Source organism: Sturnira hondurensis, unplaced genomic scaffold (genome assembly GCF_014824575.4).
Source record: "Sturnira hondurensis isolate 20B ecotype Veracruz unplaced genomic scaffold, ASM1482457v3 Scaffold0015793, whole genome shotgun sequence".
Lineage (NCBI taxonomy): Eukaryota > Metazoa > Chordata > Mammalia > Chiroptera > Phyllostomidae > Sturnira > Sturnira hondurensis.
Genome location: NW_028088424.1, coordinates 1138680 through 1162903, shown reverse-complemented (window position 1 = coordinate 1162903; position 24224 = coordinate 1138680). Strand labels below are relative to the sequence as shown.

The 24224-nt window shown below is 40.5% G+C and overlaps 1 protein-coding gene across 5 annotated transcripts in view; it reads left to right on the top strand.

Moving 5' to 3' along the window:
* Positions 1 to 24224, top strand: part of ALG9 (ALG9 alpha-1,2-mannosyltransferase) — a 169634-nt gene that overhangs the window by 119219 nt on the left and 26191 nt on the right. The gene's annotated exons all lie outside the window — the stretch shown is intronic.

The window sequence follows — 24224 nt, the reverse complement described above, 5'->3', positions numbered from 1 at the left end:
AAATAAAAGAATCTACATAAAGCAGGTAGATCCATTGAAGAAAATACAAATAAGTGTTTGGCATTGATTCTTTTTGGCAACAACTGTAGCTATTTTATCTAAGGGTATTCTAACATAGGAAGATTGACTATGTCATTTAAGGAGCTAGAAATTCATACCCATTATTTTTAGTCATTAGACTTAGTTAGGGATGGGATACACTTTACTAGATCTTAAATAGAGAGACCAAATAGACCAGCACTTGGCTGGCTCTTCAGAAAGGTCTCAGAATTAACGATGAGAGGGGAGTCAGGGCAGTCAGATGAAGGAGTAATGGTGGGAGCAGGGGGTGGTGGGGAGTGAGTTGAAAAAGTCAGGTTGTCTGTGGACAGGGATCCAGATAAATACACGGTTGAAGTTAAGGAGGTTGGTGAGGCCTGGTGGGCAGAGCCCAGGATCTAAGAGGTCAGAGAGCAAAAGGTGGAGCAGGTTTTAAGAGTCAGATCGGGACTTAAAAACAGGGAATAAAATGTTTTGGAGTAGAGGATTATCAGAAGCTGCTGATAAATCAAGTGCAATGAAAAGTAACTGTTCATTGGATTTAGCAGCCGATAAAAGCAATTTTGATGAAGTAGTAGGGCAGAAAGACTTGAGAAATTAGAGGGGTCAAAGCACAAACACAAGGACAAGAATTGTAGAAGGCAAAACTACACAGGTCTTTTAGAAAGTTTTGCTATATAGGGAAACAGAGAAATAGTGCCATAGCTGATGGTGGGTATGGGGAACTGATGCCTTCAAAAGATTTTTGTCCTTAGGGTATAATCCCAGCAGTGGAATTGCCAGGTCAGATTTACAATAGCCAAGTGTTGGAAGCAGCCTGTGTCCAACAGTAAATGAATGGATCCAAAAACTATGGTACATTTACAGAATGGAATACTACGCTGAAGAGAAAAAGGAGTTCCTACCCTTTGTGACAGCATGGATGGAACTGAAGAGCATTATGCTAAGTGAAATAAGCTACGTGGTAAAAGACAAATACCATATGATTTCACCTATAAGTGGAACCTAATCAACTAAACAAATAAGCAAGCAAAGTATAATGAGAGACTTGCAATTAAGAACAAACTGACAGTAACCAGAGGGGAGGTGGCAGTGCATAACAGGGAGTAAAAAGGGAAGGGTCATCAAGGAACATGTATAAAGAACATATGGACAAAGTGACTTCCGGCCAAGATGGAGGTGTAGGTGGAAACACTGTGCCCCCTCCCACAACTAAATTTAAAGACAGCGAAGTTTGAGAAACAAAGACACAGCCAAAACAGTGAAAATTGAATTGTATGGAAGTCTGACAACAACGAACCACTCAGCCAGACCACTTGCCATTTTAACCACTTAAAATTCAGTGACATTAATTATATTTACAATCTTGCTCCACCATTACCATGATCCTTTTTCTCATTGAGATATAATTGACATATAATATCTATGTAAGTTTAAGGTGTGCAGCATGTTGGTTTGATACATTTATATATTGCAGTATCATTACGACAGTAGCACATATTTATCATTTCATTTTTGTGTTGAGAATACCATTATTTATTTCCAAAGCTTTTCCATTACCCCAAACTGTTCCTTTTTATTTTTTTGAGATGAGGAAAATTACAGTTGTTTATATACTGGTGGAAATGATCTCTTATTGAGCTGAAAACTGATTATGTAGGCAGGAAAGAATTCCTGGAGCAGTGCCCTTGACTTAGGTGAGGGGAGATGCACAGATAAGTACAGGATTGTTTTAGATACACGTACAGATAGGCCCTCTCTGAACAGCACTGTCCAGTAGAACTGTGTGCAGTGATGGAGATGTTCTGTATCTGCCCTGTCCAGGATAGGGGCCACAAGCCATATGTAATTGTGAAGCATTTTAAAAGTGACCAGGGAAACTGAGGAACTGAATATTTAGTTTTATTTAATCTCAATTTAAATAGCCACACATAGCTACTAGACAGAGCATAATAGTAACAAGCAGCAGGTAGGTGTGATGATAGACATCTGGAATTTCTCTTCTGATGGCCTCACCTTTCTCCATGAAGAAGGAAGTAGGGTTATCAGATGAAAAAGGAGACTAGAGAATGAGCTGTTGACCATTTGAGGAGAGAAAAGGTGTGAAATAATTGCAGAGAGTGTTGGGGGGCTCCGCCCACAAGGCCCCTCTCTCCCCCTTGCCACTGGCCACCAAGGATGAGAATAAGTCTACCAAGACATGATCTGCTTGGGGAGGAAAGGTGGCCAGTCTCTCAAAGGAGAAGGGCCAAGAGCCTTTTCCTCAATGGGCTTTTATTGGGTTCATTTTGCACAGGAATACAGGTAAACCTCAATCATTGTCAGGCAATAAGGATAAAACAATAGATAACAAAGAACTCTGAGGGCCTTTTGTAAAAAAATATTTATTTATTTTCAGAGAGAGGGGAAGGGAAGGAGAGAGGGAAAGAAATATCAATGTGTGGTTGCCTCTCATGTGTCCCCCACTGGGAATTGGCCTGCAACCCAGGCATGTGCTCTGGCTGGGAATCAAACCACGATCCTTTGCTTCGCAGGCCCACGCTCACTCCACCGAGCTATGCCAGCCAGGGCTGAGGGCCTATTTTGAGTCAGGGTCAGATAGCTAAAGAGCTATAAAACTTTGAGGAACAAACTCACTTCTTGCTTGGACCCTTATTTAATTGAGAGCATTCTAAACAAAGCAAGTTTTGCAGGATTTTACATATTCTTCCATAGGCCTAATTGCCCTAGGGAACCTGCCCTTTCCAGCCCAGGGCATTACTTACCACCAGCATTGTTTCAGGTTTAAGGGATTGTCTCAGGCTTAAGTCAGGGCGGGGTAGTAAGGCAGCCTAGAGATTAGAAAACAGAATGAGGACTCAGGCTATGTCATAGATGAGGGGCCAGGGTCCATCACCCCCTTTTCCTGTAGCTCCCCAAGTCCTTCCTTGGGGCCTCTACATGATTGTGCCTGTCTTAGGTCATTCGCCCCTTGGGGAATCTTACCTGTCATTGGCTAACCGATCAAGCATTGGGGGCCAGTTATGGATGAAGTAAAAGGGGCCATGGCAGTGCCCCTGCCAGGGAGATAAGCTCTGTCTCCTTAGTGGCTTATGGTCCAAGGGTTGCTCACTCAGCCTTAGCCATAGGGTGGTTACAGCTCCTGATATCCCACAGGGCAGTTCCCAACAAGAGGGTATGAGACAAAAGGAACTTAAGAAATAGAGTGTGATTGGAGGACAGAATCAAGAACTCACTTGAGTCTTAAGTGGAGCTAATGTGGTTGCTTTTCTCCTTTTCAGCTATTTATAGCTGCACTAGTGAATCACAGAACAGGCAAATATTTTCTGGGGCAAGGTAGTATTTTTGAGGTGAACTTTTATTTTCCTTTTGGTTTTGAAGGGCGGAAATGAGAAGGGTTCCACACCTCCCCATTTCCCCTTTAGGTAGCACACTAAAACACCATCAGGTACATATAAACCGAGAGCCCTTGGGACAAGGCGAAGAAACATGATGTTTGTGCACTTTTCACTAGAACACTTGCAATATTTTGAGGGAAGAACAGGAGGTGTTGGTCACCTTACCCCCTTCCTTGTAGTGAGCAGAGTGACTGGAGATGATCGTACCCTCACACAGTGAAGTGGTTGAGTCACTCCTCCAGGCCCCTCTATGCTCAGCATTCTCCTTAGCCAGTGGACACAGGTAACACACTGGGGAACTGAAATGTGAGAGCCTTTCCCAGAGATGCTCTTTGTTCTTCCACACTGAACATCCTGCTTCCCTAACAAGCTAGATTTTAAGGGCAGATATAAAGCATAACTAGATCAATTTGATAAGCATTTATTCAACATCTACCTCTAAGACCCTAAACTGTGTGCGGACAAGACCACTGCCTTGGGGAGTTTACAGTATACGTGGGGAGAGATACCATAGTTCAGAGAAGTGCAAGTGCTATTGGAGCATAGGCAGGAGGGGTTAATTCCAAACCCCCTTGGGTGGGAGGAAGCAAGGAAGGTTTCTACAGGAAGTGTCATCTGAAGATTGCATTGGTGATAGTGGGGGAGGTGGACTGAAATCGGGGAGAGTTGGAGGCATAGAAACAAGTTAGGAGGCTATTCTGGTCAACTAGATGAAAGGTAATGAGGGAGTGAACTCAACTGCAAAGGAAAAGGTAGACTCAGGAGTCATATGGTTTCAGAGAATAGTCAAGACAAATTTTAGGTCCCAGAAGCCCATGACTCTCCCCAGTGGCCTGGGTCAAGTTTTTTAATGTTTTGTGTGCTATATTTCAAGTGTGATACTAGTCATTGTTACGGATTGCTTACTGGTCCCTGCTGCTGCTTCACTTCCTGTTTGCCCACTGAGCACACCTCCGTTGTAGGTGGAGGGAAGGAGGTTACTGGAGAATGCCTTAAGAGGTTTTTCATTTTCCATAAATCAGCATTCTTTTCATAATCATATGCCAAGAAAGAACTAACTCGGTTTAAGAACTGAAAAGGGGCAGTTCCCTTGAAGGTGTGTAAAGTGTAGTGCAAAGAGCATAGGGTCAGAAGACATGTACATTTTATCTTTCCTACTTGCTGGTTGTTCCTCTCTGATTCCCAAATTTCTATATCAATAAACTAGAGATAACTTTTTCTGTTCTATGGGAATGTTATAAGGATTAAATGAAAGCAGAAATATGAAAGTTTTTCAGTTTTAAAGCATTACGTAAATATCGGGCATTTCAATTAATTAGCAGATTGCCTAGTGCTCCAAAATTATACTGATTTTCTTTACATTTCCGTTTCTCAGCATTTTATGGTATATATTGATCTAACTGCAAAAATAGCTGGATCCTACAGCCCAGTTTGCCACAGCAGTGTGTAACTGTCCACACCACGACATTGTCATGGTGCTCACTTGGACCAGTGAAGTGAGACTGTGCTTTCAGGGGCTGCCTGCCTCACAGCTGTCGTTCTAAGACGGTGCATGAAATGCACTAGGGACCTTGGTCTTATTCACTAACACTGTTACATTTCCTCTGTGTTCTTGAAACAATCGTTTTATATTTTAGCAATTTACATAACAGAAAAATAATGGTCCCATTGGCATGTAGTGGTCACTCAGGTCTTAAATCCTAGATCAGGTGGGGCTGCAGGCCTAACTCTTCTAGATGTTTCAGAGAAAAGAAGGTTGGTTTTTTTGTTGTTGTTTAGTTACAGTTCTCCTGCCTTTTTTATCATTGCTCTCCCCTGCCTCAATCTCCCACTCCCACAGTCAATCCCCTGTTGTCCATGCCCATAAGTCTTCTATTTGTGTTCCTGTGGTAGCCTCCTCCCCTTCTTTCCATTATCCCCTTCCCTCCTCTTCTCTGGTCACTGTCAGTTTGTTCTTTATTTCAGTGTCCCTGGTTATATTTTGCTCGTTCATTTCTTTTGTTGATTAGATTCCACTTATAGGTGAGATCGTATAGTATTTGTCTTTCACCGCCTGGCTTATTTCACTTAGCATTATACTCTCCAGTTCCATCCATGTTGCTGTGAAGGGTAGGAGTTCTTTCTTTCTGCAGGGTAGTATTCCATTGTGTAAATGTACCATAGTTTTTTGATCCACTCATTTATTGATGGGCACTTAGGCTGTTTCCAGAATTTGGCTATTGAAAATAACACTGCTATGAACATTAGGGTACATAGATTCCTTTTAATTAGTGATTTAGGAATCTTAGGGTATAGTCCAAGAAGTGGGATTGCTGGATCAAAAGGCAGTTCCATCTTTGGGTTTCTGAGGAAATTCCATGCTGTTTTCCACAGTGGCTACACCAGTCTGCATTCCTATCAACAGTGTACTAGGGTTCTCTTTTCTCCACAGTCTCACCAGCAATTGTTATATATTGATTTATTAATGATGGCCATTCTGACCAGTGTGAAATGGTATCTCTTTGTAGTTTTAATTTGCATCTCTCTAATGGCTTGTCAGGCTGAGCATTTTTTCATGTGTCTATGGGCTCTCTGTATGTCCTCCTTGTAGATGTGTCTGTTCACGTCCTTTGCCCATTTCTTCTTTTTAAAAATATATTTTATTGACTATGCTATTACAGTTGTCCTATTCACCCCCTTCATTCCCCTCCACCCTGCACATGCCTCCTCCACCATTCCCTCCCCTTTCATTTATGTCCATATGTCACAAGTTCTTTAGATTCTATATGTCCCATACTATTCTTTCCCTCCCCCCATTAATTTTCTACCTATCATCTATGCTACTTATTCTCTGTACCTTCTCCCCCTTTCTCCTCCCACTCCCCTGTTGCTAACCCTCCATGTGATCTCCATTTCTATGGTTCCGCTCCTGATCTAGCTATCCTCTTAGTTTGCTTTTGTTTTAGGTGTGGTTGTTAATAACTGTGAGTTTGCTGTCCTTTCACTGTTCATATTTTTTATGTTCTTTTTCTTAGATAAGTCCCCTTAACATTTCATATAATAAGGGCTTAGTGATGATGAACTCCTTGAATTTGACCTTATCTGAGAAGCACTTTATCTGCCCCTCCATTCTAAATGAGAACTTTGCTGGATAGAGCAACCTTGGGTGTAGGTCTTTGGATTTCATGACTTGGAATACTTTTTTCCATCCCCTTCTTGCCTGTAAGGTCTCTTTTGAGGAATCAGCCGACAGTCTAATAGGAACTCCTTTGTAGGTGACTGTCCCCTTATCTCTTGCTGCTTCTAGGATTCTCTCCTTCATTTTAATTTTGGCTAATGTAATTATGATGTGCCTTGGTGTGTTCCTTCTTGGGTCCAACTTCTTTGGGACTCTCTGAGCTACTCTCTATGGATTTTCTGGAAGTCCATTTCCTCTGCCAGATTGGGGAAGTTCTCCTTTATTATTTGTTCAAATAAGTTTTCCACTCATGGCTGTTCCTCTTCCCCTTCTGGAACCCCTATAATTTGTATGTTGGAACATTTAAAGATGTCCTGGATGTTCCTAAGCCTCTCCTCATTTTTTTGAATTCTTGTTTCTTCATTCTTTTCTGTTTGGTCATTTTTTCTTCTTTCTGGTCCATTCCCTTGATTTGAACCCCAGTTTCCTTTCTATCACTATTGGTTTCCTGTGCATTTCTCTTCATTTCAATTAGTGTAGCCTTCATTTGTTCCTCTAATTTGTGACTAAAATCAACCACTTCTGTGAACATCCTGATCACCAGTATTTTGAACTGTGCATCCAATAAGTTGGCTGTCTCCTTGTCACTTAAAAGTATTGGCTCTGGGGCTTTGATCTGTTTTTCTGTTTGAGTCATAATGTTTTGGTCTGTTCACACCTGTTATGAGGGGTGGAGCCTTAGGTGTTCACCAGGGCGGGGCAACCCAAGTGGCTGGGTTGTGACACTGTATGTGGGGGCGGGGTCTGAGAGGGGCAGTGGGGTTTTTTCTTCTCTCTCTCGGATTTCAGTCCTCTCTGCTGCTTCCCGAAAGCAAACCTGGCCCCCATGGTGCTGGCCCCTGGGTGTGAGGGCCTGTGCACCCTCCAGGACTCTGTGGGTCTCTCCAACAAACTTTCTGTGAGCCTGGGAGCCTCTCCCGGCACCTCAGCCCTGAAAGTCTTTCCAGTTGGTGCTTTCAGGCTCTAATTTCGGTCGCTGGGGCCTTAGCTTGAGTGGTCTGTCTCATTTCTTGCTCCTTCGCTTGGTTTATCTGCACGCTCGTGAATGTGTGACCGTGGTCAGCCATCCACCCTGCACCCTCACTGGGTCTTCCCGTTGCCACCCCATACCTGGGATCCCCCAACCACCGCCTGGGCTCCTAGGTCAGTCCAGCCAATCTTTCCTGCCCAACCCGGTTCCACTGCTGACCCCGCCCCTCTTACCAGTCTGGCTGAATGGTTCCTTGTTGTCGGACTTCCATACAGTTCAATTTTCTGTGTTTTGGCCACGTTTTTGTTACTAAAACTTTGTCGTCTTTAAACTTGGTTGTGCGAGGAGGCACAGTGTTTCCACCTATGCCTCCATCTTGCCAGAAGTCCTCTTTGCCCATTTCTCTTTTTTTAAACAATTTTTTTATTTTTAAAAATATCTTATTTATTTATTTATTTTAGAGAGAGGGGGACAGGAAGGAGGAAGAGTGGGAGAGAAACATCAATCTGTGGTTGCCTCTCATGGGTCCCCCACTGGGGACCTGGCCTGCAACCCAGGCATGTGCCCTGACTGGGAATCGAACCGGTGACCTTTTGCTTCACAGGCCCGCGCTCAATCCACTGAGCTACACCAGCCAGGGCTGCCCATTTCTTAATTGGACTGTCTGTCTTCCTGGTGTGAAGTTGTGAGTTCTTTATATATTTTGGAGATCAAGCCCTTGTCTAAGGTATCATTGGCAAACATGTTTTCCCATATGGTTAGTTCCCTTTCTGTTTTGTTGATGTTCTCTTTAGTGGTGCAGAAGGCTTTTAGTTCGATATAGTCCCATTTGTTTATTCTTTCCTTTATATCCCTTACCCTAGGGGATGTTCTGTGAAAATAGTGCTGTGGGATATCTGAAATTTACCTGCCTATATTTTCCTCTAGGACTTTATGGTATCATGACTTATATTTAAGTGTTTTGTTTATTTTGGTGTATGCTGTAAGTTAGTGGTCTACTTTTATTTTTTTTGCATGTACTTGTTCAGATCTCCCAATACATTTATTGAAAAGGCTATTTTTACTATATTTTATGTTCTGGCCCCCTTTGTCAAATAGTAACTAACCATATTAGTTACGGGTTCATTTTTGGGCTCTCTGTTCTGTTCCATTGGTTTGTGTCTGTTCTTATGCCAGTACAAGTCTGTTTTGATTACTGTGGCCTTGCAGTATAATTTGATATTGCATATGGTGACCCCTCGTATGTTGTTGTTCTTCTCAAAATTGCTGAGGCTATTTGAGAATATGTCATTGGTATTTTGATAGGATTGTGTCGAATGTATAGATTGCTTCGGGTAGTGTGGATATTTTAATGATGTTAATTCTTCCAATCCATGAACACAGTATGTACTTCCATGTATTTGTGTCTTCCTTAATTTGTTTGTTCAATGTTGTATAGTTTTCTGAATGCAGGTCTTGTACCTCCTAGGTTAAGTTTATTCCTAAGAATTTTATTTTTCTTGTTGCTATAGTAAATGGGTTTTTTCCCCTAATTTCTGTTTCTGATGTTTCATTATTGGTGTACAGAAACAGTTTCATTTTCTGAACCTTGACTTTGTATCCCACCTTTATGTCAAATTCGTTTATCTGGTTGAGTAGTTTTTTGGTTGAGTGTGTAGGGTTTTCTATTTACACTACTGTCATCTGCAAACAGTGACAGCTTTACTTCCGCCTTTCCAATTTGGATGCCTTGTATTTTTCTTGTCTGATCACTTTGGCTAGAACTCCCAATACTATGTTGAATGGAAGTGGTGAAAATGGAGACCCTTGTCTTGTGCCTGATCTTAGGAGATCTTAGTTTTTGCCTATTGAGTATGATGTTGGCGGTAGGTCTCTCATATATAGCCATTTTTTATGTTGAGGTATGCTCCCTCTATCCCCACTGTGCTGAGTGTTTTTATCATAAATGGGTGCTATACTTTATCAAATGCTTTTTCAGCATCTATTGATATGATCATGTGGTTTTCATATTTCATATTGCCTATGTAGTAAAATTATCTTTCCTATCAGGTGGGATGATCCCACTTGATAATGGTGTGTGCTCTTTTTAATGTATTGCTAGATCCTGTCTGTCAAAAGTTTTTGAGAATTTTAGCATTTATGTTCATCAGCAACATTGCCCTATAGTTTTCTTTCTTTCTTGTGTGTTTATCTGCTATTGGAATTAGGATAATACTGGCTTCATAAAAAGAGTTTGGGAGTCTTTCCTCTTCTTGAGTGTTTTGGAATAGTTTGGGGAGAATCGGGGTTAGCTCTTCCCTAAATGTTTGGTAAAGTTCTCATGTGAATTGGTCTAGCCCAGGGCTTTTTTGTGCCGGGAGTTTTTTGATTACTGCTCCAATTTCCCTTGCTGATGTTGGTCTATTCAGACTTTCTGCTTCTTCTTGGCTCAGTTTTAGAAGTTATATGTTTCTAGACATTTGTTCATTTCACCCAGGTTTTCAAATTTCCTGCATTTGGTTATTTGTAGTAATTTCTGTCCTTCTTTCTTTAAAGATTTTATTCATTTATTTCTAGAGAGGGGTAGGGGGGAGAAAAAGAGGGAGAGGAATATCAATGTGTGGTTGACTCTCATGGGCCCCCTACTGGGGACCTAGCCTGCAACCCAGGCATGTGCCCTGACTGGGAATGAAACTAGTGACCCTTTGGTTCGCAGGCCAGCACAAATGAATCCACTCAGCCACACCAGCCAGGGCAGTTGTTTATAGTAATTTCTTATGATCATTTATATTTCTGTGGTATCAGTTGTGATTTCCCCTCTTTCATTTCTGATTTTATTCATTTGGGTCATCTCCTTTTTTTTCTTCATGAGTCTGCTTAAAGGCTTGTTGATTTTGTTTATCATTTCAAAGAACCAGCTCCTGGATTTATTGATCCTTTAAATTGTTCTTTTCGTCTCTATGTCATTTATTTCTGCTCTGATGTTGACTATGTTTTTCCTTATACTCGCTCTGGGCTTTGTTTGTTGTTCCTCTAGTTTTTGTAGATGTAGGGTTAGGTCGTTAATTTGAAATTTTTCTTTCTTTTTTTAGGTAGGCCTGTATTGCTATGAACTACCTTCCCAGGACTGCCTTCATCGTGCTCCACAGGTTTTGGGTTGTTGTGTGTTCGTTTTAATTTTTTTCCAGAAACTTTTTGATTTCTTCCTTGCTCTCATCGTTTACCCATTCATTGTTTAATATGTTATTCAGTCTCCATATATTTGACTGTTTTTGAGTTTTTTCCTTGAGTTTGGTTTCTAGTTTCAAGCCATCATGATTCAAGAAAATGCATGATATGATTTCCATTTTCTTGAATTTGTTGAGGCTTGTTTTGTGTCCTATCATGTGTTGTATCTTTGAAAATGTTCCATGTTCGTTTGAAAAGAATGTATGTTTTGCCTTTTGGGGGTGAAAGTTTCTGTATATATCAGGTAAGCCCATTTGAGCTAGCATGTTGTTCAGTGCCACAGTGTCCTTATTAGTACTTTGTTTGGAAGATCTGTCCATTGTTGACAGTAGGGTGTTGAAATCCCCTACTAAGAGTCCACTGCTGTCCATGTTGAAGTCCTTCAAGATTTTCTTCATGTATTTGGGTGGTCTTACTTTGAATGCATATATGTTTACAATGTTTATAGCTTCCTGATGGATTCTTCCCTTTATTATTATGAAATGACTTTCTTCGTCTTTTTTTTTATTGCCTTTGTTTTGAAATCCTTTTTGTTTAAGAATTACTACCCCAGCTTTTTATTCCTGTCCATTTGCTTGGAATATTTTTTTCCAACCCTTTACTTTCAGTCTGTGTAGGTCTTTTGTTCTGAGGTGAGTCTTTTGTAGAGAGCATATATATGAGTCATGTTTTCTTACCCATTCAGCTACCCTGTCTTTTTATTTTTTTAATTTTATTTATTTATTTTAGAGGGGGGGAAGGGAGGGAGAAAGAAGAAGGAAACATCAGTGTGTGGTTTCCTTTTGCACACCCCCTACTGGGGGCCTGACCTGCAACCCAGGCATGTGCCCTGACTGGGAATCAAACCAGTGACCCTTTGGTTCGCAGGCCAACACTCAGTCCACTTAGCCACATCAGCCAGAGCTCCCCTGTGTCTTTTGATTGAAGCATTTAATTCATATACATTTAAGGTTACTATTGATAGGTACTTATTCATTGCCATTTTTTCTTTTTGTCCCTGTGTTGTGCTCTCTCTCACACTATACCTTTATCTTAAAGCAGTCTCTTTAGCACATCTTGCAGTGCTGGTTTGGTTGAGGTGTATTCTTTCAACCTTCTTTTGTCAGGGAATCTCCTTATTTTGCCTTTAATTTTATTTGAAAGCCTTGCTGGATAGAGTAGTGTATGTTGCAGGCCTTTACTTTTCATCACTTGCAATATTCCTTGCCAATCTCTTCTGGCTTGGAGCATTTCCATGGAGAAGTCAGCTGCTAGTGTTATCGGGGCTCCCTTGAATGTTTTAAAATTTGGCATTTTAATTAGGATGTGTCTTGAAGTGGGCCTCTTTGGGTGCCTCTGGATTGGGACCCTCTGTGGGAAAGGTTTTAATAAGCCTGTGATGTACCACCAAATCACTTTTTAAAAAATGTAAGCAGGTTTATGTCTCCAATGTTTATCCCTAAAATTTAAAGCTTCTTTTTAGTGCACTTTGAGATAATTTTTTCCCATTATCCATCTGTGTGTCCATCTGACATCTCTCCTGTCAGCAGATACTTTTGAACACTAGCAGGCACTGTGATAGGTCTTCGGTCCAGAGTGATAAACAGTACTCACAAGCTCCCTGTGCTCTTGGACCTTACTATATAATGATCTTAAATAAAAACCATACAAATGAATATATAATTGTAACCTGTGTTAAATGCTTTAAAGGAGAGGCACAGTGTGCTGTAAGAAAAGGAGTAAGCAGTGGGTGGTTCCTGGAGTTTTCCTATTATGTCCTCAAGCCAGCTGGTTAGGCAGGTTTGGAAAGAAAATATTTATTGAATAGTTGTTAAGTCCTTGTCACAGAGCTAGATTATGTAAAGGGTATAAAAGAGTTAGACAGGATTTTGCTCATGAATAACTTACAACTTTGGTAGTTACACAAACAAAAACAACTTGAAAATAGTATTAAAACCTCAGGAGGTGCCAAGTTATGTGCTAAAACTTCAAAGAAAGGAGAGATCTACGGAGGTTAAACTGAGAAGGCTTCCTGAAGGACGTGGTGCTTGAGCTGAGGCTTAAAAGAAAAGGAGGATTTGAAGCAGTGGTAAAGAGAGAGTGATTGCAATTCAAGGAGAAGAAATCCTGAGCATAAGTGGAAAGATAAAAAGAAGCCCATTGGATGAGGCATCTGAGGTTCAATAAAGAAAATTTTTTCCTTGGCTGGGTAGCTCAGCTGGTTAGAGCATCATCCCAATATGCCAAGATTGCAGGTTCCTTTACATCAGAATACTTTTAAAAGTGAAAATGGCCCTGCCCTGGGAAAATTGAGATATATGGTTATCCTGTTTTAATGTGATTAGACTACAGGTGGTTGGTCCCAAAAAGCAGGGCAGGAGAATGAGGTATATAGATACAGTTCCTTTGACCCATGGTCCATGTTTACCATGTGTGTTTGCCCATAGTTTACTAATTTCATTTAATTTGTTGGCATTCCTTGGTCATCTTAAAAATTTCAGATCCATTCCTGAGATTGGTCTCAACTGTCTGAAAAGGAAGCAATCAAAATAACTTGGAGACAGTACCAGTACATAAAAATATCGTACTCCAAGTGTGTGTGTTATTGGAGACTCGACTCCAAAGGGAATTAACCTAAAGATTATTAGGACATTATTGTGATTGGAGCAAATTGAGGAATTCTGAATATCTATGATTATGCCAAAGGGCTTATTTTTTGTTGAATCTGTTGGAAGATAAAGGCCTTTACCGTTAGACTGCTGGAGAAGGGCTCACTAAATAATGCTAAATGTTGTTAGTCCATTTGGGAGAGTGGCAGCCTAGATGCTCATCCATTCTTTTCTGCTGTATTAGAGAGCTAGAGGCCCCAGATCCCATGAGATTGAGAGAGGATACTGGCCTAAAATCTTAAGAACTATCCTGGCCAGTGTGGATTAGTGAGTTGGAGCATCTCCCCACACACTGAGGGGTTTGGGGTTGGATTCCCAGTCGAGGCACATGCCTAGGTTGCAGGTTCAGTCCCCACTTGAGGCGTGTGTAAGAGGCAGCCAGTTGATGTTTCTCTCTCACACTGATGTTTCTTCCTCCCTTTTTTCTTCCTTCCTCTCTCATCAATAAACTTTTTTAAATAACCATTTTCTTTTTTAAATATATTTTATTGATTATGCTATTACAGTGGTCCCATTTTACCCCCTTCACTCCCCTCCACCCTGCACACCCTCTCCCACCCACATTCCTCCACTTTAGTTCATGTCCATGTGTCATACATATAAGTTTTTTAGAGTCTACATTTCCCATTCTATTCTTACCTTCCTTCTGTCTATTTCTGCCTACCATCTATGCTACTTATTGCCTGTACCTTTACCCCCTGTCTCCTCCTCCCACTCCCCTGTTGTCAACCCTCCATGTGATCTCCATTTCTGTGGTTCTGTTCCTGTTCTAGTTGTTTGCTTATTTTGTTTTGGTTTTAGGTGTGGTTGCTAATAATTGTGAGTTTGCTGTCATTTTACTGTACATGTTTTTTATCTTCTTTTTCTTAGATAAGTCCCTTTAACTTTTCATAAAATAAGGGCTTGGTGATGATGAACTCCTTGAATTTGACCTTATCTGAGAAGCACTTTATCTGCCCCTCCATTCTAAATGATAGCTTTGATGGATAGAGCAATCTTGGATATAGGTCCTTGCCTTTCATGACTTAGAACACTTCTTTCCAGCCCCTTCTTGCCTGCAAGGTCTCTTTTGAGGAATCAGCTGACACTCTGATGGGAATTCCTTTGTAGGTGACTGTCCCCTTATCTCTTGCTGCTTCTAGGATTCTCTCCTTCATTTTTATCTTGGCTAATGTAATTATGATGTGCCTTGGTGTGTTCCTTCTTGGGTCCAACTTCTTTGGGACTCTGAGCTTCCTGGATTTCCTGAAAGTCTATTTCCTTTGTCAGACTGGGGAAGTTCTCCTTTATTATTTGTTCAAATAAGTTTTCCACTCATGGCTGTTCCTCTTCCCATTCTGGTACCCCTATAATTCAAATGTTGGAACGTTTGAAGATGCCCTGAAGGTTTCTACGCCTCTCCTCATTTTTCTGAGTTCTTGTTTCTTCCTTCTTTTCTGTTTGGTTGTTGCTTTCTTCCTTCTGGTCCACTCCATTGATTTGAGTTCAGTTTCCTTCCCATCACTATTGGTTCCCCATACATTTTCTATTATTTCACTTAGTGTAGCCTTCATTTTTCATCTAATCTGTGACCAAATTAACCAGTTCTGTGAGCATCCTCATTACCAGTGCTATGAACTATGCATCTGATGTGTTGACTATCTCTTGGTTGCTTAGTTGGATTTTTTCTGGAGCTTTGATCTGTTCTTTTGTTTGGGCCTATTTTTTTGGTCTTGATGTGCCTGTTATGTACTGAGGGGTGGAGCCTTAGGTGGTCACCCAGGCATGGCAACTCAGTTGCTGCATTGTGATGCTGTGTGTGGAGCAGGGGTCGAAGAGCGAACAATGATGCTTGCACCACTCTCTGTCGGATTTCAGTCCCTTCCACCACTTCCCCCAAGCAAACTGAGCCTTTCTGCTGCTGATTCCCATGCAGGTGGGCTTGTGTATGTTCTAGGACCCCATGGGTCTCTTCAACAAACTGTCCTGTGAGGCTGGAATTCTGTCCCGGCACCGCAACCCCTCCACAGGTGTTTTCTATTGGTGTTTTGAAGCTTGATTTCCTGGTGCTGGAGCCCTGGGTTGCACCTTCTGTCTCACTCCTCGGTTTCCCCTGGTTGATGTGGGAGCAAATGTGGGACCGCCCGATCAGCCAGCTGCCTTGTGTGCCGAGCCCATCCACAATCCGCCACGTCACTGGTTCCACCTCTTGCTGCCTTGCGCCCACCGGGGTCCACCAGCCACTGCTTTTTTTTTTGCCCAGCTGCCCTACTCAGCCCCTCCTACTGGTCTGGATGAATGTGTCTACATTAACTCCTTGATTGTCAGACTTCCATATAGTTCAGTTTTCTGTCAGTACTGGTTGTTATTTTGTTTCTAAATTTTTGTTGGCCTTATTTTGGTTGTGGAAGGAGTCGCAGTGTGTCTGCCTATGCCTCTGTCTTGGCCGGAAGTCTTAATAACCATTTTCTAGCCACCTCTTGCACATAGCTGGTACCATAGCCTCAATTTATACTCCCTGAGTTTGCCGTGTCTGTGTCTGGCTAATTGTATAAAGAGTTATCAAACTATGTCCATTTCACGTTACATACTTTCTAAAATAAGAGACAATTTTTCCTTTCTTTGAAGGATGATATAATTGCTACTTGTATAAAATAGTTCAACAAGTAGGTGGATATAATGCCTACTCTGAGATTCCCCAGAGAGGAGTGAAGGGAGAAAGAATATTGCAATAAATTACCAGCTGAATAGTGGGTTCCTTTCTAAGTGTGTTAAGAATGTTTGACTGTGGGAGTCTGGTGGGAAATGCTTCTCCAGGATGCTGGAGTTGCCTCCTGACCTGCAGGGCCTCTTTGTAGATTTGGAAGCAAGTTGGGAGGACCTGCCCTTCTCTGCACAGCCGCTTTCTGCCCCCTTTTCCTCCTTCATTGTAGGTCCCTTTGTCTTGCTGGCTTTGCTTTCACCTTTGGTTTTTGTATTGTGCAGTTTTATTCTTCCTTAGCAGATTAGCATCTTCTAACTGAATTTTAGGCTTGCTTATTAGGCACTTGAGTTAATGTGGGGGTACTTAAATAGGGCAGAATTTCAAAGCTTTGCAAATTTATAATTATGTGTGAAGTGTGGATGCAAGTAAGGAGTTAGAAGTTAGCATCTTCTGCTGGTGTGGACGAGGGACATTTTCTAGTCAGAGGGTAGCAGCAGGGTGGGGACTGTGCTGATAGCGCCTGCTGTTTGTGTTCTTTCCGTGCAGTGCCCAGCATGGGATTCTCAGTGACCACTGAGTATTAGCTGTTATGCAGATTTTTCCACTGAGACTGTGACTTTCCTTTTAGCCTCCACAAAAAAAGTGAATCTGGCGACGGTGAGGCCTAAAGAGTACATGGCACCTGTATCCATTTTGCTCCCATGTGGTAGTCTGGCTGATGGCTCCCAGCCTCTAATGTAGCATAAGCAGAAGTATTAATTTCTGGAAGATAATAATAAGATCATTGGAGTAATCACCATAAAGGACAAATTAGTTGGAAACTCTAGTTCCAGTTACTACTGTGTAACAAATCATTCCAAACTTAGTGATACAAAGCAACAATTATTTAACATGGTTCTGGGGGTCCACAGGGCTCAGATAGGTGGTTCTTCAGCCCTCTGGTTCTTGTGCATTGGCCTTCAGATGGTGGTCGTGACTGGAGGCATCTCAAAGGCTTTCTCACGTGTCTCTTTGTTAACACTGTCCATTGACTCCATCTCATCTGGAGCTGTAGACCAGAACACCTGCTTGTGTTTCTGGAGCTGTAGACCAGAACACCTGCCTGTGTTTCCTCGCAGCATGGTGGTTGGCTTCTAAGAGCCAGTATCTTCAGAGCTATATAATTCTTTTTATGACCTAGCCTTGAAGTTCACCCAGTAACAATCCTGCCTCATTCCGTTCATTGAACGCAAGGCACTGGAATAGCCTCTGTTCAAAGTAGAGGAATTAAATTTTCCGTGTTGATGGGAGGAGTGTGAAAGAATTTATGGACATGTTTTAAAACTATCACAGCTCTTTTGATGCCATGCTTCATTTAAATTGGATGATTTTTGAAGTTTCTCTTTTTAAAAGAGATTTTTTTTTTCAAAAGAGACATATGGCACACATAGTCCAGCAGGTTAGGTTATTTCCATCTGCAGCTTCTTACTATCCAGGTGGAAAGGGAGACTCTGTTGCAGAATTGGGTTTGAGGCAGTAGTTTGAAATGCTTCTGATGGTGCTCTGACCCTTTGGGTAGAGTTAGTTCTCCCTCCCAACCAGTGACTGAAGTGATCTTGCCTTTCCCTACCCGTCAATCATGGTGATGTCTTCAATTCTCCCTCTCTGCCAAGAATACTAAGAAACTGTAAGGATGAAGAGATTAATATTTCTTAACTTTTGTAATTCTCTATCAGCCCATTATTCTCTTATACTTTCTCTTTTTAGCCTTTCCTCTTTTTTTCCTTCTCCCCAGATGCTTTCCCAAGACCCTTCACCTGGCAGAGCTGCTGCCCCAGGCTAGATGTGCATCCAAAACATATGGGTGTTGTGCTCATTATATTCTTCATCTGCTTAATCATTGAGATCTATGGACATTTTAAGAGGAATAAACCTTTTTTGTTTTTCTAAAGCTTAGAGAGTCTGTCTTCCATTGTTACACAACTAGAACACACCGTGTATTAGGACTGCCCCTGCTTTCAACTAGCTTAGACCAAGCAGCTAGCATCGTCAGGGGTCTTTGTTCTGAGTTCCTTGAGAGTTAGAACCTTATCTCTTGTTGTGAGTACTTAGTAGTGTCTCAGGAAATATTTATTGATTATTTGAGTATTTCACATTCTTTAAACTGGATTTATCGTAGAGTAAAAAGAAAGAAGTGAAACAAGGATTTCTTCAAAAACTTTTGATGCATTTATTTGGTAAAATAAAGATTGTTAAATTATTTTAAAGTATACTTATCATTTATTTCTTCTTTATTGACCTTGCCAGAATCATCTACTTGATGTGTCCTCCAATTGCTACTATTCTTTGCTGCAGTGACGCGTAGCCCAGAGGAGGGTCCAAGTGCACAGCCTTGAACACTGTTCAGTGTTTCCTCCACAGGAGTGGGGGGTGGAACATATAGTGCCTTCATATCCAGGTAGCTGTCAGATGGAAAAAAGACAGTGGAAAACATTTCCCCAGCAGTCTGTGTGGGACTGAAGGTCAGAACGTGGCCAGTTGCCTAATAGCAGTTTTTTTCTCAATCCTTCTTCTGAGTATTGGCTAAAGCTGACTTGGTCAGGGGTTATGATGTCAGGTGGTTGGCCAAGGGCCACAAGTAAGTGAAGTGATCCGCTCTATGCAGTGCTGTGATTCCAGTTTCTGCCTCAGCAAACTTCCAGATCATGACACAGTATGGATCTTCAGAGACTGTTGCCAAATAGTCAAAATGTGAATATATTCATTGAATGTCAAGGGTCTGTTGGACCTGTCTGCTGAAAATAAGTGTCATTTCGGTCACATGGGTAATAATGATTGAGCAAATTGTATGTGAACTGAAACCTGGATAAGTTGTTTGACCTATAGCTTTAATATTTTCTTTGCAAATATGGATGCCATCCACGTGTCCTTGTGTTCTGACATCTCATGGGCCACTGCAGCTTCCCCTCCCTGCAGCTTCCCCTCCCTGCAGCTTCCCCTCCCTGCAGCTTCCCCTCCCTGCACCCACATTGGAGGCTGGCTCTGCCCCACCTAATGGCTTTAGGACTGAATTTGGGGAAGAGAAGAGGAAGAAGAGCTTCGTATTATTTTTGATTTTCCTTGACTTGTGGAAGATGAATATTGCCAAAAGTGAATGAGATAAACTAATGCTCCAGTTTAAGAATCTGGGCGTAGTCACTCATTCATTCATCACAGATTATGGATTGAGCCCTTTTTTGTGGTGCTGTTCTAAAAGTGGGAGGTATAGCAGTTAGAGAGGTGGATTTCTGTCTTCAAGGGCCTGTCATTCTAATAGAGTTTAAATATAGCATGCAACTCCTGTGTTCATTGCTCTTTGTGTTGTAAATGCCACCTGTGCATTACTAACCCCATTTCCTGTTAATGAATATGAAAGAACAGTCCCATTTTTGCTGCATACCAGCTCTTTGAGCAGTTCTTAAATTGCTTGATATGGGACTATAGTTTGACTGTGGCTAATATTAAGTCGTGAGGGAATTCTGAGATTCTCTTCAGAACTGAAGATTGCTATAAAAGTCCATTTCTGCACTGAGGCTTGTAGAAAGTCTGTCACCAAAATGTGAACTAAGTTCAGGAGAAAGCAAGAGGCAGACAGACACAAAGAGAGGAAACTAGCTTAAAAAAGAAAACTGGCAGTCAGCTTACCCTGCATTAATATTTGGATGGATGGATGGATGGATGGATGAAAATAAAAGAGAAAACCTGAGTACTAGGATGTTTTCTTCTTCAAATGAAAACTCAGCCCAGCATTTCCATTTGCGCCTGCTGAACTGGAGACATCAGGGATTGGCAGCCTGTCTTCCACTGACATCAGTAAGAGCAGATTTAAATCTCCACAGCAGAACCCTTTCTAACCCTGATAAATAGGGCTGTTAATTGAATTAGAAACATTTTAAGCTGTCAGCTAATTTTGCTACTCAGACAGTTGCTTTGTCCAGGTCTGTTTCATCTTTGAATCGCTTAAGTGACTTGCTCACTGCTAAGGGAAGTGTTTCTGTTGCCATGATATAGGCATATATTTTACGTTTCCCTGAATTATGCTGCCTGTTCTTCCTCAGGGCAATACTTAGGTATTTCAAATTATTACAGGCATTGTTGCATGAGTTTTGATAGGCATTAGTTTTGCTCTAATCTGTGATTCAGTCTAATCTTTGTTTCCATGAGTATTATTGTGTATACTCACGTTACCCCATTGCTCAGCTGCTTTTTTCAGAGTCAAATAACCAATTTCTTTTTCCCCTTTCCAGCAATAACAGTGTAACAATTTAAAGGCCCTAGTCCTGCTTAGCATATTAAAGCTATAAATGGTAAAGAGATTCATCTAAAACAGCAACTGTAGTTTTAGAAATGAAGAATTCAACCCAGCTTTTTCTTTTGGTTTAAAAAAAAATCACAGAATGTTTCCATCCCACCTCAAAGATGTGTATATTGACTGTCCCTCACTTCCTCTTCTTGAAGAAATTAGTAGTTTTGTCTATTAGAGGTAAATAATTCTATTAAAAATCGAAACTAGACTCTGCAGGAGAAAAGGAGGTTCATCTTCTTCATCCATTCATGCTTGGATGAAGCATGTATGTATGCTTCTCTTGATGTATCCAAGCGTCTCTTGGAAGCATCTCTTGATGTATCCAAGTCAGACCAGTGTTTGTCCTTAGCAGGATGGTTATTCCAAACCACACATTTAGTTGGACTTTGAATTCCTCATTAAGAGTAGGAACCCTCTCCATCCATCACAGTATTCCTGGTACTTAACACTTTGCTTGAGCTGGTGCTCAGCCACTTGTGATTGAACTAAATTGAGTTAAACTCATATCGTAATTATATAAAATCCCTTCATTGCCCTCTTCATCAGCCCTTCCTTCATTCCTTCCTTCCACACACCCACACACCCACCCATTTGTTTTTCATCACTTAGTTTGTGACAGACACTATGCTACTGGTAAATAAGACAGTCTGCCTCCCAGAAATTTGGGGTTAGAGGGCAGACAGTCATCAAGTTAACAAATAAATATATAATTACAGATTGTGAGGTATAATGAGAAGCACACAGGGTTCACCAAGAGACATTAAGTGATAGAAGTGGAAGTCTAGGCTTTCCTAGGATGGTTAGAAGACCTCTTGAAAGTAACTTTTAAGAAAAGGAATGAATAATGAGATGGGTTTAGTGGTGAGAAAGACAGGGTGGAAGAGTGTTCCATACTCTCAGAGGAGAGTAAGGAGAGGAGGAAAGCCCACACAAAGGTCCTAGGGTAGGAAAGAACTTCAAATTTTGAGGAACCAAAAGGAGGCTGGCATGCGGGCAAGAAAGAAAATGGCACAATGGGACAAGTAAGCAAGGGCTAGATCTTCCAGGGCTTTGTAGGCTGTGAGAAAGAGTTTGGATTTTATTCAGGCAATTCTCCCGTGGCTGCTGAGTGAACAGGGCATTTAACCTAAGATGCCTAGAGATTTGCTTATGAATGGGCAGGTTGCTTTTCTTGATTAGCGTATCTTGGAGTGTTGGATGAATAAAATGAAATAATGTATTGTAAATGCTTCTTCCACACCTATGTAACCCTGTGTTTGTCCTCTCTTCTGAATGTGTATATTATCACTTGGAACTTTTGTATCAGCTGTTTAGTATTTAGTATATTCTAAGTTATGGACTCGTCGTTCATATCCTGTTTCTGCCAACTAGGTTATTAGCTCTTTGAGAAGACTTTGTCTCACCACAGCCAGCACGCAAAACCCTACGAGAGTAACATGTAGGTTTGTTTGTTTGAAGGATGTGAGATTGCCTTTATTTAAAAGTTTATCTATTGGTTTTAAAAATAATTATAAGTAATATATGGGGAGGCCAAAGTAGGTTTACAGTTGTTCATATGGAAAACAATAATTCATAAATAATAATACAAGAATAAACTGTTTTGTGTACTCATCATGGTAAACCTAATTTTGCCCCACACTGTGTTTTGCCAATTTTTGTATATGTTTGAATTTTTTTGTAACAAATAGAAAACAAAGTAGGTTGTAAAATAAAAAGCAATATGGCGTAAAGTACAAAAGAAAAATTCTCTGCTGTATCCTAGGGGAAGCATAATTTTGCTTTAATTGATACTATTAAAATTGCCTTTTTAAGTGGCTGTGCAGTTTTCCACTTTCAGTGGCAATATGGGTTTCCTAGTTCCTCACCAGTGTTTGATAATATCAGGCTTTTTACTAACCTGAGCATTAAAAATATATATCTAGATTTACATTTTCCTGATAAGTGAATATTATTTTATATTTTTATTGCTACTTAAATTTCTCTTTTCTGTTCATCTCCTTTGTCATTTTTCTACTGAATTGACTTTTTATTGATTGCAGGAACACTTTATATATTCTAGATACTAATCCTCTGTTATATTATTACAAATATTTTGTCCCAATCTCCTTTATTGTTCTACCTTTGTTTCAGTTGGCATTCAGCAATAATGCATAGTGGCCCTTCTTGTATTTCAGGATAGAGAGCATCTTTGCTGATGGTGTGTCCCATGTATAGCCCAAGATGGTGTTCTGAAATGCCCTTTCAGAACTTTTTGGCGTGGTCTATCAGCACACCAGGAAAAACAGTCAGCATCATTTACTGTCTTTGTCCAGTAGACTCTTTTTGTTTTTTAGCTATTTTACAAATAATGTTGAAAAATAAGAATAAAAGGATAGTAAAACAAGAACTTCATTTGGAATTTTAATAATAATTTAAATGTAGCAACCCCAAATCTTTATTCCATATTCTCCTGACTTTGAGTGTGTGTGTGTGCGTGTGTGTGTGTGTGAACATAACTAACTGCTCATCTGCTCTCATGTATAAACTTGGAATATATCCATCTTGAAAATACTGGTTCTGGGCTTCAGGTATATCTCTAATAGATTTCTAACTTACTACTCTAGTTGTTCTTGTACTTGTAGGATCAAAATGCAAAATTTGAAGAATTTTTTGAAACCTTTAATGACTCTATTGTGTCAAAGAGAGGAAAGGTATCTTTTTTGCTGTATAATTCAAACATTTTCACTTTGGATTTATAAACACCAGTTAAAATGTCAATTCATTGAATTTTTTTGTTTCTTTATCATCTATATGGTTTGCGTCGCCTTTGTTTATGAACCTGCCTTCAGCATTTGTCCACTTATGAACTTTATTAAATAAAATTTGGCACACAGATGTCATAAAAGATGTAAGAATATGGTCATATGCCCTGTTAGCACACAGGATGGACCAGGTTCTTGTTGCAAACTAGGGCATGAGAAAGTCTTTCCACTGGAATGACTAAATGAACAACACTGCCTTATTTCCTTTTTGTTCTTAGAAACCCATGGTTTACTCATTATTCTTGAATTTGAGGGAATTCATTTCCTATTTTGTCATTTGAAGATGTGTAAATTTCGCCACATCATCAGTCTCGCCACTGTCCCAGAGTCATGCTTGCTGCTGTTTGTCCCTTTGTACTCGTCTGCGGCTTTGTCTCATAGCTGAGTGTTCCTGTCAGTTTTCTTCTCATTGCCATTAGTGACTGAAAGTTTTTTAAGTTCTGAATTCTCATCTGTGTTCAATAGAAGCTGAAAGCAGACTGCAAAAATAGTGTCTTCAGTCTTTTATACCTTACTTAAAGATGATGCAGTACTTTGGGCAATGCAGTAAGAAAATTGAATGATAATGTAGTAGTGATTTATTTCATCTCGAATCATCCTTTTTGATAATTTCATTTTTCTTTTTCTTATTATTTTAGTCATTTTTTAAAAAGGCCTAGTTGTAAATAATCCAAGATACAAACAAAAATAATACCACTAGGATCTTGTAGTATAGCTTAAATTTATAAAAGATTACAGTGGATCCACATGGTAATTATAAGATAAAATGATTTTTATTCTGTTTTTTTGTGGTTTTTATTTTATTTTATTTTTTAATATATTTTATTGATTATGCCATTACAGTTGTTCTATTCCCCCCTTTATTCCCATCCACCTTGCACACCCCTCCCCTACCATTCCCCCCTTTAGTCCATGTCCATGTGTCACAAGTTCTTTA